We start from the raw sequence: 16,009 nt of genomic DNA, 5'->3' as shown, positions 1-16,009 counted from the left end.
AAGATTGAAAACCAATTTGATTGTTTTTTCTCCTCTAACATGTTTTCTAGTTTTCCTGCATGCATGTAAACAATTAAAACAACTATATCCTCCTTAATACAAAAAGGCTGCTAAAAGTGATCAACATGATGTGTGTTCAAATGTGAAAGACGTGATGATCACCACAGTTCCTAGGTGACTACAACAACTATATTTCAGCCTCCCGTCCCTCTAGGATGAATCTATCAATCCAGTCTACCAGGATGTGCCTCATGTCCCAGGGAGGTTCTGTCATAGAGGAACTGTGGCACACTGGCCTCAATGCATCAGGGACCCAGACACAGGATGAGCCTTCTTATCCTGTCCGTGTGGACTCCCAGTGGTCTACAGAGAGCTGCTGCATCCAGTCTTCTGAGGGACTGGGGCAAGCTAGAGGGTAAAAGAAGCAATTAAAGAGTAAGAGGCAGAGGGGGGAGGACAAAAAGGGAAGATGGGTGGGACAAGAGGAATGTGAGATGCAGGGATTCAGATCCTAACTGGGAAAAGGGGGGGGGGCTAAATAGAGAGAATGGGACAGGTTACAATGGAGGAAGACGTGTACAAAGATACATCAACATCAAAGAATTATTATCTTGTTTGTTAGTCTTCATTTTTTTTTTCAGTCCATGTGTTAGCTATTGGAGATTATTCTCTCTCCTCTTACTAATATGTATAATGTATTTCTAATGAAATTGTGAAGCCAACATAATGTTAAAATGTTTAAATATGGTGACATAGTGGTTAGTTGGCACGCCCCATGTACAGAGGCTGTAGATTTTGAAGCTGGGGGCCAGGGTTCAAATCCGACCTGTGGGTCCTTTCCTCCGTGCCATTCCACACATTCTCTCTTCCCTGTTTCGGACTTGATCTACTGCCCTGTCTCTCTCAGAAAAGCATTCAAAAACAAAACAAAGATAAATCTAAAAAAAAAGGTATGTCCGTAAGATATTAAAAATGTGCAACTTTGACATCCTCTGATTGCTTGTTTTGTTTGACAACCGTCCAAAAACACAAAATATTAATTTTAACAGAAACATTTCCTCACATTGAAGACTCTAGCTATCAACCAAACTCTGTTTGGGCATTAAAAAAGCACCAGAAATAGAGAAAATCACCCAGAACCCAAGTTTACAAGTCATTCCTAATGTGCTTGAACGATCCTTGAACATTTTTTGTCTGTGTATATGACTGTTTGCAAATGTTCAGAAAGACATACTGAGAGGGAGTAACACAAACTAGTGCCCACCTCCTTTCATCTGTTTGTCCTCTTTAGTGTTTGGTTGCTTTGGTGCTCTTGCGGTTGCCGCCGGTAACTGCCAGGTGGAGTAGTATATTTGATGTTGGGTTTGGGCTTTTTGGCCAGGGGCAAAACTACTGTATGCCAAGTCAAACGAGGCTGCAGCTGTCTGCAGACACTTGAGGTGTGGGAATATGTGCTGATATACACAGGACCCAGACAAACAGCTGATTCCTTAAACTGATAAAAAAAAAAAAAACTATTGTAAACATGGTACATTAGATCAAGGCGATAATCTTTTAGCTTTCGTGTACTGTGTTGAGCAAATGTCTGCATGTGGGTGTGTGTCAGTGCAGGGGTTAATTATTTGGACAAGATGAGCATGCGTGGGTGTAGTTTAAAGAGAGCAGCAGGGTGAAACTCATGGAGCCCAAATCAGAAACATATGAATGCATCTTTGCTTCTGAGCGCTAATGTGGCGACTCACTTATCTTCTGAAAATACACTTGAATGACCAGTTTGAGGAAAGGATGTACCACCAGAGTGTGATTCACTGGAATCAGCCACTGGGACCACTCATCTTTTACTCATGGTGTGTTTACATCGTCAGCCTCGGACTCATCCGTTGTTATACAAAGTCAAACTTGACACATTCAATTTGATTTGACATGAATGAGTGTGTAGACTCAGTCCAGTCTGTGCCTCTCTGTCTGTTTTTCATCTCTTAAGTGTAACCATAAATGCCTGTTTGTGGTGAAGTCTAAGTCCAGGTGCAGAAAGCTGCTCCCTGGACTGAGCCGTGGCTCTGCCTGGAAAGCCGCCTTCTCCCCTTCAGTGGGAGCTTTGATTGGACCGACAAACTCATGAATGCTTGTCTGAGTTGGTGGGAGGCAGCTGGCGAAGATGTGTGCTGTTTTTCCTGGTCTGGTTTGGTATGGTCTGGCTTGGTCTGTACCAGCCTGTTATGACCACATCAGTGGTGCTTTTAGGCCGTACAGAGGAAATGAACAGATATATCTGACTCAGCAGCACTTCGTTCTGGTTATGATCACACACACTCTTCTAACTTGGCTTCACAGGGTACTGTATGGGCTTACTCATATGTAGATGCACACTCTGCTCATGCAGGCTGTGTGTGTGTGTGTATACTCTGCTACAGAATACACACTCAGCAGAACCTTACTTTCCCCTTATTCTCTTGTCTTTGATGTTGCTCACACTTTAGGAAGGACACCATGCCAGTCAAGTTAATTCTCAGGCACCATGCTGGAGTCATCAGTCCTCCGACTCAGCAGCAGATCTCACTCACGCAGGTGTGGGATCTGCTGACCCGGCTGTCCGCCCCGTCCCGGAGGACCTGCAGGCTATGACCTAATGGTCATCTGATCCGCCCCCTCCCACCGCCACAGCCGCCATTATTCTCCTTCTCACTTTTCCCTTTCTTTCTCCTACTCGCCCTCTCTCTCTTTCTCGCTCTCCGGCTTGATGTGACCAGAATAGTCATGATGATGTCATCCACGTGAGTCAACAGGTACATGCTGCAGCGTCCAGCTGAGTCGGCGATCTCTGTTCATGGCGGGCTGGGAAGCAGTACCATGTGACCATAGCTAAAGCCATCACAGCTGTGTTAAGTGAGCAGCAGGCCGGCCTTTGTCAGCACATCTTGATTTGACTTTCACTGTGAAAATGGACATTGCTTTTATTTTTAGATCCTTCTATTAAACTTTTGACTCGTCCAATCTAACTTGTGTTAGGTTGACGATGGAGCTTCAGTTACAGTTGAAGGTTACAGAGTGTTTTTGTTATTCTCTCTTTGGGGTCTTTCCAAGTTGGCATTCCGGTAAACGAGAGTAAGAGCTGTGGTAGCTGTGTTGTAATTCTCATTGTCATAAACACTGCTGATATAGTGTGTACGAAGGAGAAAGAGAAATAGTTATGAAAGGTGGAGTTACAGGGAGGGGTGCCAGTGTGTGTGTGTGTGTGTGTGTGTGTGTGTGTGTGTGTGTGTGTGTGTGTGTGTGTGTGTGTGTGTGTGTGTGTGTGTGTGTGTGTGTGTGTGTGTGTGTGTGTGTGTGTGTGTGTGTGTGTGTGTGTGTGTGTGTGTGTGTGTGTGTGTGTGTGTGTGTGTGTGTCTGCGCGTGTACATTGACGGGGGTCTTTTGACTTACCACTGAATGTGGACAAAAACATGTTACACCACTCCAAATTTCCCCTCTGCGGTGGCACTTTTCCATAAACAAACTTTATTTTTCAGCGCCCAGTCAAAACATCCACCACAATGCAGAGAACAGTCCAGATCGCCCTTGGCCATGTCAAAGATATGGAGGAATAATTCAATATTGTAAAGTTTTTTTTAGTTGTTTTTTTGTTGGCGCATTTCAGTTCATGATGATATTTTGACAAATCCCTGTATGAGCTAAACAGATGTTTTTTTTAATCAGTTTATCGTATAGATCATACATATAGGTGAGCAATGATTTTTTGTAATGCTTTTTCAATACATGTTATGTCATCTGAGGTAATTCAGAAATACATCCTTATAGTCACAAGCCTCAGTGACACAACAGATGAATCACAGGAAACATGATTCAACTCTAACATCTGGTTCAATTCTGTAAATCTGAGAAGCTAGATCTGCATTTTTTTCAGCTTTCCCGTCAATGTTTTCTTTTCTTGAGAATGATCTCAAGTCAATATTTCCTATACCTATTACAGGCTGAACCAGATTCTGACATCTTGGTGACATCGAGCTATTGAGACGAATCTTAGGTCGACAACAAGTGCAGGGTGATGTTTTTCACATGTGGGGTTGAGCCAGAGGAGTAAGTGTGAGAAATCTGATTCTCTCTGGGGTCCCAGTTTATTTGTTCAGTTTGCACACTTCTTTATTCCCTCTCACTTTTTTACGCCTTTGCTTTACAATCTAAGTTCACAATTTCTTCTCCCCGTTTGTCTTCTGCACCCCCTCCCCCCCCCCCACCTTCCTACCCCCTTCCCCCTTCCCCTACACCATTAGTACCTCCAGAAGTGTTTTCCATTATGCTCATGATCTGCCCATATGGCGGCACACTATATGTGTCTATGTGACTTTGTGCACGCTGCGTGAACAGATCCACCAGCGTACTTTGACATACATGCTCTGGTACAAACTTCAATCACTGAATAACACACACTCCGCACTTGAGCCTTTCATTTCTGGGAGATCACAGAGTTTGTGCTGGTTTTGTTGTGGTCTTTTTATTTGCCTGCTGGTCCATGTTCATAATACACACACTGTGTCTGCAATGTGTCTGTGTGTGTGATATGTGGGCTTCAACCGACAACACAGGGTTTTTCAGCTGCTGCCCACTCCCTCCGGTCAGAAACATGAATACACCCTTGGGTTCATACACACTTTGGAGCTGTGGTTTGACCTACTGTCCCCAGATATATACACGTGGGACCTTTTAGTAAGTGCCAAAGCCATTTTGGGATACTTACGGATTAAAAAAAGGCAATGCAATATGTGTTATAGAGCTTGGGACTCTTCAAAGTGTGATTGGCTGCACCCACTGTAAAGTCCTGTTTGTAATTGTAGTAAGTTTTTATATTCAACATAGAAACACAAGATACACCTATATAATACACAAGTTTACTTTTATTGTATTGCCATACGTTTTAATGTTCCCTTTTCTTCAATCATGTCCTGCTTACTGCTCTGAATACTGGTAAAGCTAATAGGTTGAAATATTAGAAATAAAGACTAAATTAGTGTTTAGTAAGTCCAAGTGATGCACATAGAAACAAACTACTTGTTGTTGATAGATTTGGAGTTGAAACTGATTTAAGTCCTTTATACCTTATATCCTTGTTACAGGGCACCATTGCAAAAGAGAGTTCTGCTCTCAATTGGTTTTCCCTGTTTAAATAAAGATCATACAATACATTATACATTTTACATAAGCACCTTAGAAAAACGTTTTCCTTTTTAAATAAATAGCGTGCAGAGCAGGATTTTTGAACTTCAATCTTGTGAGCAACATTGGCATTTCAGTCCTGAAGTTTGCTGTTGCTTTCTTGCCATCATGCTAATTTAAGGGCCAGTTTTGTAGTTCCTTTGCTTTTCTTTAATTTCTGCCGCCTTTTCCAGGAAACACTATCTCTCCTTCAGTTCTCAGTTTCACTAGTCAGTAAAAAAAAAAAGGTATTTTTCAAATGTGGTCTTTTCAGGTCTCTAAATAAAGAGAGTGTGTAGAATAACATTGTATTTCTAAAATTTTTTTAAAAGAGCCCAAAACAATTCATTATTACAAAACTGAAAATGATCCGATTTCTTAGCTCTTGAAACAATGTCATCTTCTAAAGTTTTTGATGCCTTAAAGTCCTCAAAAATAGATATGAAACTTCAGTTCTTCTCATTCTGTCATCCCATTGTCTGTCTTCTCTCTCCATCGTCTCAATGCAGATCAGTGCCACCCTATATTTTTCCTTTCTAGCTCCTTCTCACAATATCGCCTGCCATTACCTGGGACTATATTTTTTTGTCCAGGCGACACACAGAGCCATATAAAGCACATAAGCACATACACACAGAACAGCAACACAATAACCTCAGGCTGCTGGTTATTAGAAAATCACCCAAACCTGTCGTCCCCGCAGTCATGGAAGAAAGGGGGGCGGGGGAGATTTCCCAGCTATATTAAAGGAGAGGTAGTAGCCTCTGTCCCAGCTTCCCTTCATCTCTCCCCCGTTTATTCTAATCACACCGCCGCTGTCTCCTCTCTCGCCTTTATTTTGCTCGATTTTTCCATCTCTTTGTTTTGTTTTTCGCCTGACAGTGACTGGGTCTCTTCAGCCCCAGGGGGAACAGAGTTATGAGCCCGATGTCCTTTCATAGTCAATTGTATAATGTGTTGTGTGTGTGTGTGTGTGTGTGTATGTGTGTGTGAAACAGCGTGAAATGCTTCAGAGAAAGTCAGTGCATGCGTTTGTGCGCGTGCATCACTGACAGTTAGTCGCCCACTGAATGCTCATACGCCAGCGTGGGTGCATGTTGTTTACAGATCGTGTCCTTCGCTGTGGCATTTTTGGTTGGGTCCTTCCAGGATGCAGCTATCATACTGACCTCCTGTCACACACGACTGCAAGTACTGTTTTTATATGTGCAGGACAGTCCTCTTCTACAGGACCATCCTTCCCCTATAGTCCTTTATAACACTATGTACATGCAAAGAACTAAATGTCTTATAAAAGTGCTCAAATTGCTCAGTTACTCATCTTTCTCTGTGTTTTTACTATGTGCGTTAGTAAGGTGTTTGTCATTCAGTGCTGTGAACCGTCTCAGATAAGAATGATGCACCACTGATATCTTAGTGCTGAATGTTCCCAATATGTCTCCAAACAAAACCTCCCGTGCCATGTTCTGTCAAGGAAGTCCAAGGGAGGCTGACTCCGTATCTTCCCCAGACTCAGGCCCTCTCTCCTGGGCTCTGAAACGCAGCACGTCCCCCCTTCCACCTGCTCTACGAGCGGGAAGCCCCATGGTCTGCGGGTTTTGTTTGGGTCTCTGCGTGCTATATTCGGACAACCTAATCTCGTTTACTTACTTTTTGGGAGTAGAGAGGACAAAAATTAGAGCTACCAGGATGAGTGGACAGAGAGTTATAATGGGAAATGGTCAGTCATCGTTCTGACATGTGTTTACATTGTGGCCAACTTCATTTTAGTCACAACTCTTAAGAAATAGGTACTTTCCCATGTAGCTGTTTCTGGCATCAGGTGATATATCAAAGGGGGAGCGTGTGTGTGGTAGGTCTTTAAAAGCTCTTAGGTTTTGAATAATTAAAGTTAGCACTGGCCTTAAAGGTGGTAAACGGTTGTTTTAAAGTCTTACATCAATGGACTTCTTAAACTGCTGCTTTTTTAAAGTGTTAAGAGTTTCTCTTAAATAGGCTCTCTACTGGTTTATTAACTTGAGGTTGAAGAATTTTGATGATTTTAGAGGAAATATTTAACACAAACAACAGAAATTGATAAAATAGTGCTGTTTAATTAAAACAAATCTTACACATTTGTTCAAGTATTCTGTTTTTTTAATCACCTGGCAAGCACAGTTTATGAACTTCTGCCACCTACCCTTCTGTACTGCTATTTAAAAGAATATTAACAACTGTGTTAATGAAAGCAAGATCTCCCAGGAGTTGGGAGTAAAGGGCTTTCAAGAGAAGGTCACATGTGTAATCTGGATTTAACAGTGTTGTTCGAAATGGGTGTTTATCACGAAGGATCCATGTGTTTGATATTCAGCAGCTTAGACCCCTGATCGCACCTGTAGCACTGAATCACACCATCATCTGAAGGAGTTTTATTAGAGAACCAGATGAGAAAGTTACCAAATTCTTTTAATCCAGTAAAAAACAAAGGATCACCATGTGATTATTACCTTTTTGACTCATGTTATTTATGACTATTTTTCTTTGTCTATTCCATCTAAGTGTGCTTTTGTTTAAACTTTCTTTTATGGTAAAGATTAAAGCCTGAGATAGCTTAATGACACTTCACTTACACAGCTTTATCTCATTATGGTACCTTGAACCCCACACAGGATGCAGTATCCTAGCTGTGGCTGGAGAGCGCTCTCCTTTGCTGGGCAGGGCAGTTCTGGAAAGTCCCTGGCTGAGGATGGGGCTGGCAGGCTGAGGGGGTGGGGTGGGGGGCTGGAGGTCCTGGAATCGTGCATGTTTTCCTGAATCAGGAAGGAGGATGTGGTAGACAGAAGACACCCCTCAGCTCACCCTTATTTTTCTCGAAAAAGCTCCATCACCCCCTACCACACACACACACACACACACACACACACACACTACCTCACACCACAGTCAGTCTTAAGAAGTAAAGAGATGGAAATTACTCTTCCAGTAACAGTTTCTCACTAGGACAACGGATGATGGGAAATCGGATAAAAATGACAGGAGGTACGGTTTTCAGGGGAGATGGGATGCACAAAATTATAGGAGTAGTAGTTATAATGACAGTTAATTTCTGCAGGTTCACAGCGCTGGATTCAGTGGTGTATGTGCTGAATGAGTTTGGATGACCATGCGTGTCTTGTATGTAATGGGTTATGGGTAATGTTGGCAAAAGAAAAAAAAAATGGGCACAAACAGTAGTCCATCTGGGCCGCCCTGCCTCTTAACCCAAAGTCTGGCTGCCATTTATCATACAGGCACGAAAACCTACACACACATGCAAACACATGAATACAGACTACAGATGCTGTACAACCACATCACATGCAATCTTACACGTAAGTATGCTCTACTCTTAGAACACAGACTTCATTTATTTATCTCATGTGATGAACAATTACATTAAGTGTGTGTGTTTGTATGTGTGTGAGAATCTGTTTTGTCTTGTTGTTTTGGCTTTACTGTAATAGTCAATGACTCAGGTTCTTTTTGCTTGCCAATCTCTCGCAAGCATTGTTTCTAATTCAGATTTTTTTTTTTCCATTGGACCTGTAAGTCTACACATGTGCTTTGTCAGTCATACTGTATGTGCGTGTGATGGGAGCTCAGCTGTAAGGCCCGCTCAGAGTCCGGTTACACCTTGGCACCCACTCTCTCACCCTGGCAGTAGATTCCGAACACTCTGCGCTGCCAACTCTCTACTGCTTTCCACACCACCTGTAACATATGCTCCCTTCTAACGAGGAGAACCACAGATTCCAAGACAAAATATCGTATATCCCTTCGCTGAAAATAAATGTACAGAATATTCCATAACAATACAGTTTCTGTTTATTCTGTGAGACGCAAAGAAAACCTTCATTGTACTACATGCGCTGCAGTAAAGTACAACTCTGGGTTATTTACTATTATTATGTGTGTTCATCAATTTCATATGATCTTTCTCACAGAAAATCTGACAGTTTTGTCATAAAATCCTGAAGTCTTTACATTTTCAGAACAATGCACATCCTTAACCACATAGCATAATCTTAGAATGGCCTTGTTTTGACTGACAGTGTAAAGCCACAAATATATTTCACTTAAATATCACATATAATAAAAACAAGCAGCAATTCATCATATTTTAAATCAGTTTTTTTTAATTGTTGTCAGATGGGCGACTCCACTGAGCTTACACGTCAAAGTCTGTTTACAGGTCTTTGGGAGTATTACTCCGTATGTACATGTAAAGTTGTAGTATCTTCTTGAAGATTGCTTGGAACTAAAGAGTACAGTGTCAAAAATCAGTTGTTGTATGTTGAAGTGAGTGTATCAGACCTGTAGCCTCCTCCTCATCTCTCATTGAAGCTAGCATCTCACAGCTAAATAAGCACCTACTAGTATAGCTTAACCAAATCTACGACGGAATTTCTGGTGCTTGATTTGCAATTCGCCGTATGTAGTGGTCAGATTTTGACAAGGGAGATGGTCTGTGTAATAAAAATCATGTCCCTTTTTCTTTCATCCGTTGAACTCCAACGTCTGAAATTTTTAAGGCGGTGCAATGTTAATTTATTGAGGGTTCAATCAATAATATGTCATCTCTACATTTTGCACCTGAATAAATGCACTTGAGTGAACAATAATATCTTTGTAGCCATCAGAGAGCACAGATAAGAGTAAAATTACATAACGAATGGAAACGGTAAACATCGTGAAGCAGTCATGGTAACAGATGTTCTGTGCCATAGCAGATGGGATATTTAAGAACTATTTCAACAATTATCCAGTGTATGTCCCAAATAGAATGAGGCGAGAATTGCACATGGTCAAAAAAAAATAAGGCATTATGTGAAGTAATCAGATGCTCTTCAAGCAGAAGGGACAGAGGTCGAGTTGCAAACAAATAAAAAATGACTGTCCATGTTATTTTCAAACAAAGTTCATGGTAAAAAAAAAAGTCTGAACTGAAAATCTGAGGGACACTGATGCAGTATAAAAAATCTTTATTTATGTAAAATGTTTCGACTCAACTAAGTCTTCATCAAGACATCCACTGTCTGTATCAGTTTGTAAGCAGATATGTGAAAAGTAAGATTGTCCCTGAATAAAAGAGAGGTTAAGGAAAAGGATCAACGGGGGCAGACAGATGGAGGCCCAGTCGTGAAGCGACACAGCCTCCTCCAGAGTCTCCTCATGTGGGCCCAACCTTGTCCCCCTCTGTGCCCCTCATCGTCTACCCACTTCACCATGCCCAGAGGGGCACCATGGCATCCTACAGGCTTGCAGCTGTTTTTGGGAGCCAACCCCTCCTTCACCCTGCTTCTCCTCATCCCACACCTGAGGGAGGGGCACAGGGTTCAAGCCCCCATTTTGACCTTGTTTCTAGTGACATCACTAAGGCTACATTATACAATGCTGCAGTTAAGGACATGCTCAGGCTGCACAGTAGAAATACTGCAATGCCTATAGCAAAGGGTGTGTGGGAGTGTGTCTTTGTGTGTGTCTGTGCATGAACACAGTATTTGCAAATGCATAGGAGTCTAAAACAGCAGAAATAACTATGGGCCTGTTTCTGACATGTCAATACTGTAGGAGCATTTCAGTGGTCCTGCACTAGCAACTCCGACCTCCCACCATGCACTTCTCACCGCGCTGCACTCACAGAATAAATAACATTCACAGCCAAGTGCAAGAAACCCTGGGCTTCACCCAAACTGTGGCCTCGCTCAACCAGCTGTGGGAGGCCAGGGCATCAGGGTGTTGGGTGGTGAGTGTTTGCATGTGTGGTTGCTGGTGTGTGCGAGGGTTTGCTGCTTGTGTTTTTCTGATTCTGTGTGTTTAGAGAGGGAGGGATTCCAGGGAAATAATTGTGCTTTTATATATGTGGATGTGTGGATGGATTTTGGCCTCGGAACAAAAGAAGCTGACACTGACAGCTGACTCTTTGTAATATAGCAATAAGTAAGGTCTTTTACCTGTTTTTTGTAAAGTGTCTCGAGATAACACTTGTTATGAGTTGACGCTATACAAATAAAAATGTATTGATTGAATTGATTGATTGACACTTAAAACAGGCGTAAGAACTTTTGCATAACATTTGACCCACAGCTATCTCTTAGCACTTGTACTCATAAGATGATGGGGGCTGCATTGAAGCGATTTCAAAAGTCACTGCTACAACCCTCAGTTTAGAACTCTAGTGAGCAGATACTTCAGTATGTGTGATAGAAAATCAAGTAGAGGAAGTATCAGAGCTGGTACATGTAAAGCTAGTTCTGTAGTTTTTGTTGAACACTGCATTTGTACAACTTTCTTATCGCTTAAGATCATTTTTCCATCAACCTCATTTATTGGTGTAGTCACACATGGATATGGAATGGACTTTCCTTAAACCACTCTTTTTTAACTAAGTTGTTTGTTTTGAGAGTCGGGCAGATTGTATAAACTCTGGGCCATGTGGAGCTAAGCATTAGTTCCCCTGGGCAAACTGCCCACTTCATCGCTAGACTTGAATGGGGCCTCCCTGGGGACTATCGCAATGCCATCAGGCCTCCTTATACCTCTGATTATGCTGTTCGATTGTGTTAATATAATGACCAACACTGTACACGGCTCTTGTTTTCCCTTTGTTACAATAACGTGCACGCAAAACAAAGTTTATTATGTCTCCTGAAGATCGATAGAGGTGTAGATTTATAAATACAGATTAGCATAGTGAATAACAATTAAGAGGAAGAGGGGATCGATATCACTCACCAAATAAGTTGGCCTTAGACAAAGCCTCTCTGGGGATTTCCAGACGACTTAGCCTCTGACTCACTGCTGGGAGCAACAACAATTACCCATGGGAGAGCAGGCTGAGAAGTGTTAAGGATTGGATTGTGAGGACAAGGAATTAAGAGTTTAGGATTTTTGACAGAGTGGAACATGGATGAGTTGGAGAAAGGGACTATGAAGGCATTTGGATGGAGGCTGATGGTGTGAATAAAGGAAGGGATGGTAGAGAAAAGCAGGATGTTAAGGATTAACAAGGATGATAAAAAAAAAACACAACTGGGAAGTGAGGAGTTAGAATTAGAAAGGATAAGACAGTCAAGATTTAAAAATGAAAAGAAAAATAGGAGCTGGAGATGATGGGAAGGATTGGACAAGAGAAAGAGGAGCAGACATGGGGAAAGAGAGAGAGGGTGCTCAGTGGAGAAGCGGGGTGCTAATTCAGAGAATGGATGTGAATAGCAGCCAAAGCATTTTTGTATTAACATAATTAACAGATGGTGTAAGTGATTAGGTTACATGTGATTCAGGAAGCCAGGGTTGTTAGCTGAGTGTTAGGGCTGCACATTCTGTCAGTCGGGAAACAAAAATAAAGATCGGAAAAGAACAATGTCAGTGGAGGGAATTAAATCAACAACACCTACACACATCTAGACACACAACTGTAGGGGGGGGGGGGGGAGTGGGATACACCCGTACATTCACTCACTATACACAGATACACACACTTTATCACACACATAATAAGCTCATTGACACACGCACTAGTCCAATTCCAGTCTTAAAATGCATTGTTTCAGGTTTTTTTTAGTGTACCGGCGAGGGACATAAAGGCATTTTATGAGCCATGGCCCACTTTCAAAGCTTTGTCTGCTATAAACGCAGCTTTGATATGAGAATAGTGACACGCTGCTGGGAGAAGCCTCTTTGTGACTCAGTAAAATATAAAAATAGTCCTGTTGGCTCGCTAATGTGAACATGGTGATGCCTTTTGTTCGGAAAGCTTTTGTTTGTAACTATAGGCAGAAATGTGTGTGTGTGTGTTTGAGGGAGAGATTCCACCTGCCGTGTTTTTTACGCATTTGTATCTGCTTTGCATTATTGCTTTATTTTTGCCTGTTGAGTTGCTTATACAGCACTGTTCCCACCACTCGTGATTCGCTCTTCACCTGTTTGATATTATATTACTCACTCGCCGCCATGTGAACGCGTTTGTCTGTGTTTGTGTCTGTCTGTGTCTCTGGCCGTCCGTCTTGTCTGCCAATTGGTTTGTTTTTCCTGTGTACTAAGTTGACTTGCCTGATAAGTCTGTGCACCATGTGAACAGACACGCAGACTATACAGTGGAAACAAATCATTTGCCTTGAAGCTATAGGTGCGTGTGCACATGTGTCCATCTAAATGTGTGCGTGTTTGCGTGTGTTTGCGTGTGTTTGCGTGGTGTCTGTGTCTTCAAAGCAATCTGGTTTTAATGAGCGTGGGATATTGTCCAGCATGTAATTCAGACAGGCAGGAATGTGTTTTCTTGTGTGTGTGTGTAGGTAAGTTTGGCAGTTGGTCAGCATCCAGCCGGTCTTAAGACTGTTTTTGACCAGAGGGGACTGGCGTGAGTGTGTCAGTCCCCTCTGGTGGTTTGCAAATCAATCACAGGTTCTGAAGCTCAGACCAAAACTCTGACAGTGACTAGCAGTTTCCTGGAACAGACTGCTCCCCTGAAATAACCTCACATGTTTTCAATGACTTCTGCTCTGTCATCAGGCAAGTTGGCGTGTGACGATTCTGGGTGAATCCATCCGCCCCAAGGCTGCTTGGACAATAAGAAGTGGGTCATTCAGTTTCTTTGTTTCTTTCTTCTTTTGGCTTCATGTTGATGTGTTTGGTATAAACTAGTGGTTTAAGAGGCTCATTAGTGGTTGATGGAGAGATCCTTGTTGAAGATTTTGTTCAAATGGGGCGCCAACATGGGGCACCACTACCAACTTATTGTCTCAGCCACAGCGTTATTGTGTTACTGCTTTATCTTTTCCTTGGTCCAAGGCTCATAATGATCCCTTTCTGAAATGTTTGCACTTCACTTATTTCATTGCTATTATTATTACATAACTCTTTGTTTACTAGTACAACTTTATGACTCATTTTCTCTCTGGTAGTTTTGTTTGCTAAAGCTTTGCCAACACTTGGTACACAAAGCAAAGTTGTATTTATTGCAACTTTGTATTTTGAAGTTAATGATGGATGTTGTTCATTGTATAATAAATGTTTACTTCTACATTGTAATTTTTACAAATGGAGAAATCTAACAATTATTATTAATGATGACTGTCAATTACAATAAATGTTTTTTTTTTCCCCCCAGCAAACTTCAATAATACTTTTACAGCCATTTGCTGTTTGAATCCACATTTTGTCTTGTAAGATTCTGTTTTGTATTTGTATTTTTGCCTTAACTTGATGGGAAAAATTGAATAGAAAGGGGAAACGGGCAGGAGATTGAAGGATAGTGCACCAAAGGGCCTGGTTTGGAATTGAACCCAGATTACTGCCTTAAGGGCTTTGCCTCAGCACGTTGTTTGAATGCTCTGTCAGTGCACGTAAAATGCTTCTGCCACCACTTGACATTTTAGTCAGCCATTGTGTACTGAGAACTGAGAAGCTGCTTCCTGAATGTTGTGCACAATGCTTCTCTTTGCCACTGAGAAATATCCAGCCGTTCTGAAGTCTGTGTTTATTGAAACTTTCTGACATTTTTCCAACCTGTAAATTCTAAACATGAGATTTTAACTCAATAATGTTTGAGCATATATTTTGGACGAGGACGAGTTGATTGACAGGTGGGTGTGCTGAAGCTGTTTGCCAGGAGGCTCAAGGCCTGTCACGGCACTCCACTTCTGCCTATCTCTAGATTGATCAAAAGTTGGGTGGTGATAATATGGTGACTGCCAACAGTTCCAGTTTTATTTCCACCTTGCTTTCAACAGTGCAATGCTTAAACTATAGGCGGTAGGAGTGAATGTGTCCAATGATGCAATTATAGTCTGCTTAAGTGTACAAAACACAGTAGAGTTAAGTAATATAATATTGTTTATATAATGGCTGATACCAAGCCTTAGAATTGACTCAAGATTTTTCTAAATTGTCATAATTACAACAGAAATTAAGTTTATACTTCATTCATTTTGGTTTGAAAATTTGGTTTAGTTCCTAGGTTTGTCTTCTTATGCACTTTACTTGTTACAGCACCCTAGCATAGCATTGCTGAAGCACACAGTAAAGCAGTCATCTATCAGTAGCTGCAGTTCTTTAGCCATAGCCTCTTCTGTAGCCCAACTTAAATCCACAGCAGTCCAGAGTGGAATCAATGCAGCATTAGAGTGATGGTATGCTGTGGAGGGGCTTGGGTCATTTTATGGCGTGGACATGGAAATAGAGGATCAATCAGAGCCATGATATCTTATTACTAACGTTAATTCACCCAGAGCAGTATGGATCTATGCATTAGCTCGGCTGAGCCTTGATTTAGAGCAGAGTGGAATTGAGTGTGGAAAGGACTGTGTGTATATGTGTGTGCCTTTATGTGTGCTAGTTTTTCTATCATTGCTGTATTATATTTTCTTTTTTTTTTTTTTCATCCAGGTTAGCCTCACTTTATGCATGCGTTCTAACATACTTGTTATCGTCATACAGAACAAAACTGAATGTTTGCTTGATTAGACAGACTGCATGAGGTGAAGTCGGGGGGGGGGGGGGGGGGGGGGAGAGATCCTTACAAGAGATCCTTACAAGAGATTGTAAGAGAATAACATCTCTTACACTTCCTTCTTTAGCTTGAACGATCACGACAAGCCTTTTCCAGACAGTTTCACTTATGAATCAAAGCACAAGCCCACTGGAGCTGGTCATCATTCACTTCCCCTGGGATTTTTTTTTTTTTATATATAAAAATTAATTTATATTTCTGAGTATCGGGGCTCGCCCTGAAAGCATGATTTATTCATCCAGCATGTCACTCGGGGTGGCTTGTTTTGTTTTTTTGTTTAATGTATCTTCT

Source organism: Labrus mixtus, chromosome 15 (genome assembly GCF_963584025.1).
Source record: "Labrus mixtus chromosome 15, fLabMix1.1, whole genome shotgun sequence".
Taxonomy (NCBI): Eukaryota; Metazoa; Chordata; class Actinopteri; order Labriformes; family Labridae; genus Labrus; species Labrus mixtus.
This window is presented reverse-complemented; position numbering follows the sequence as displayed.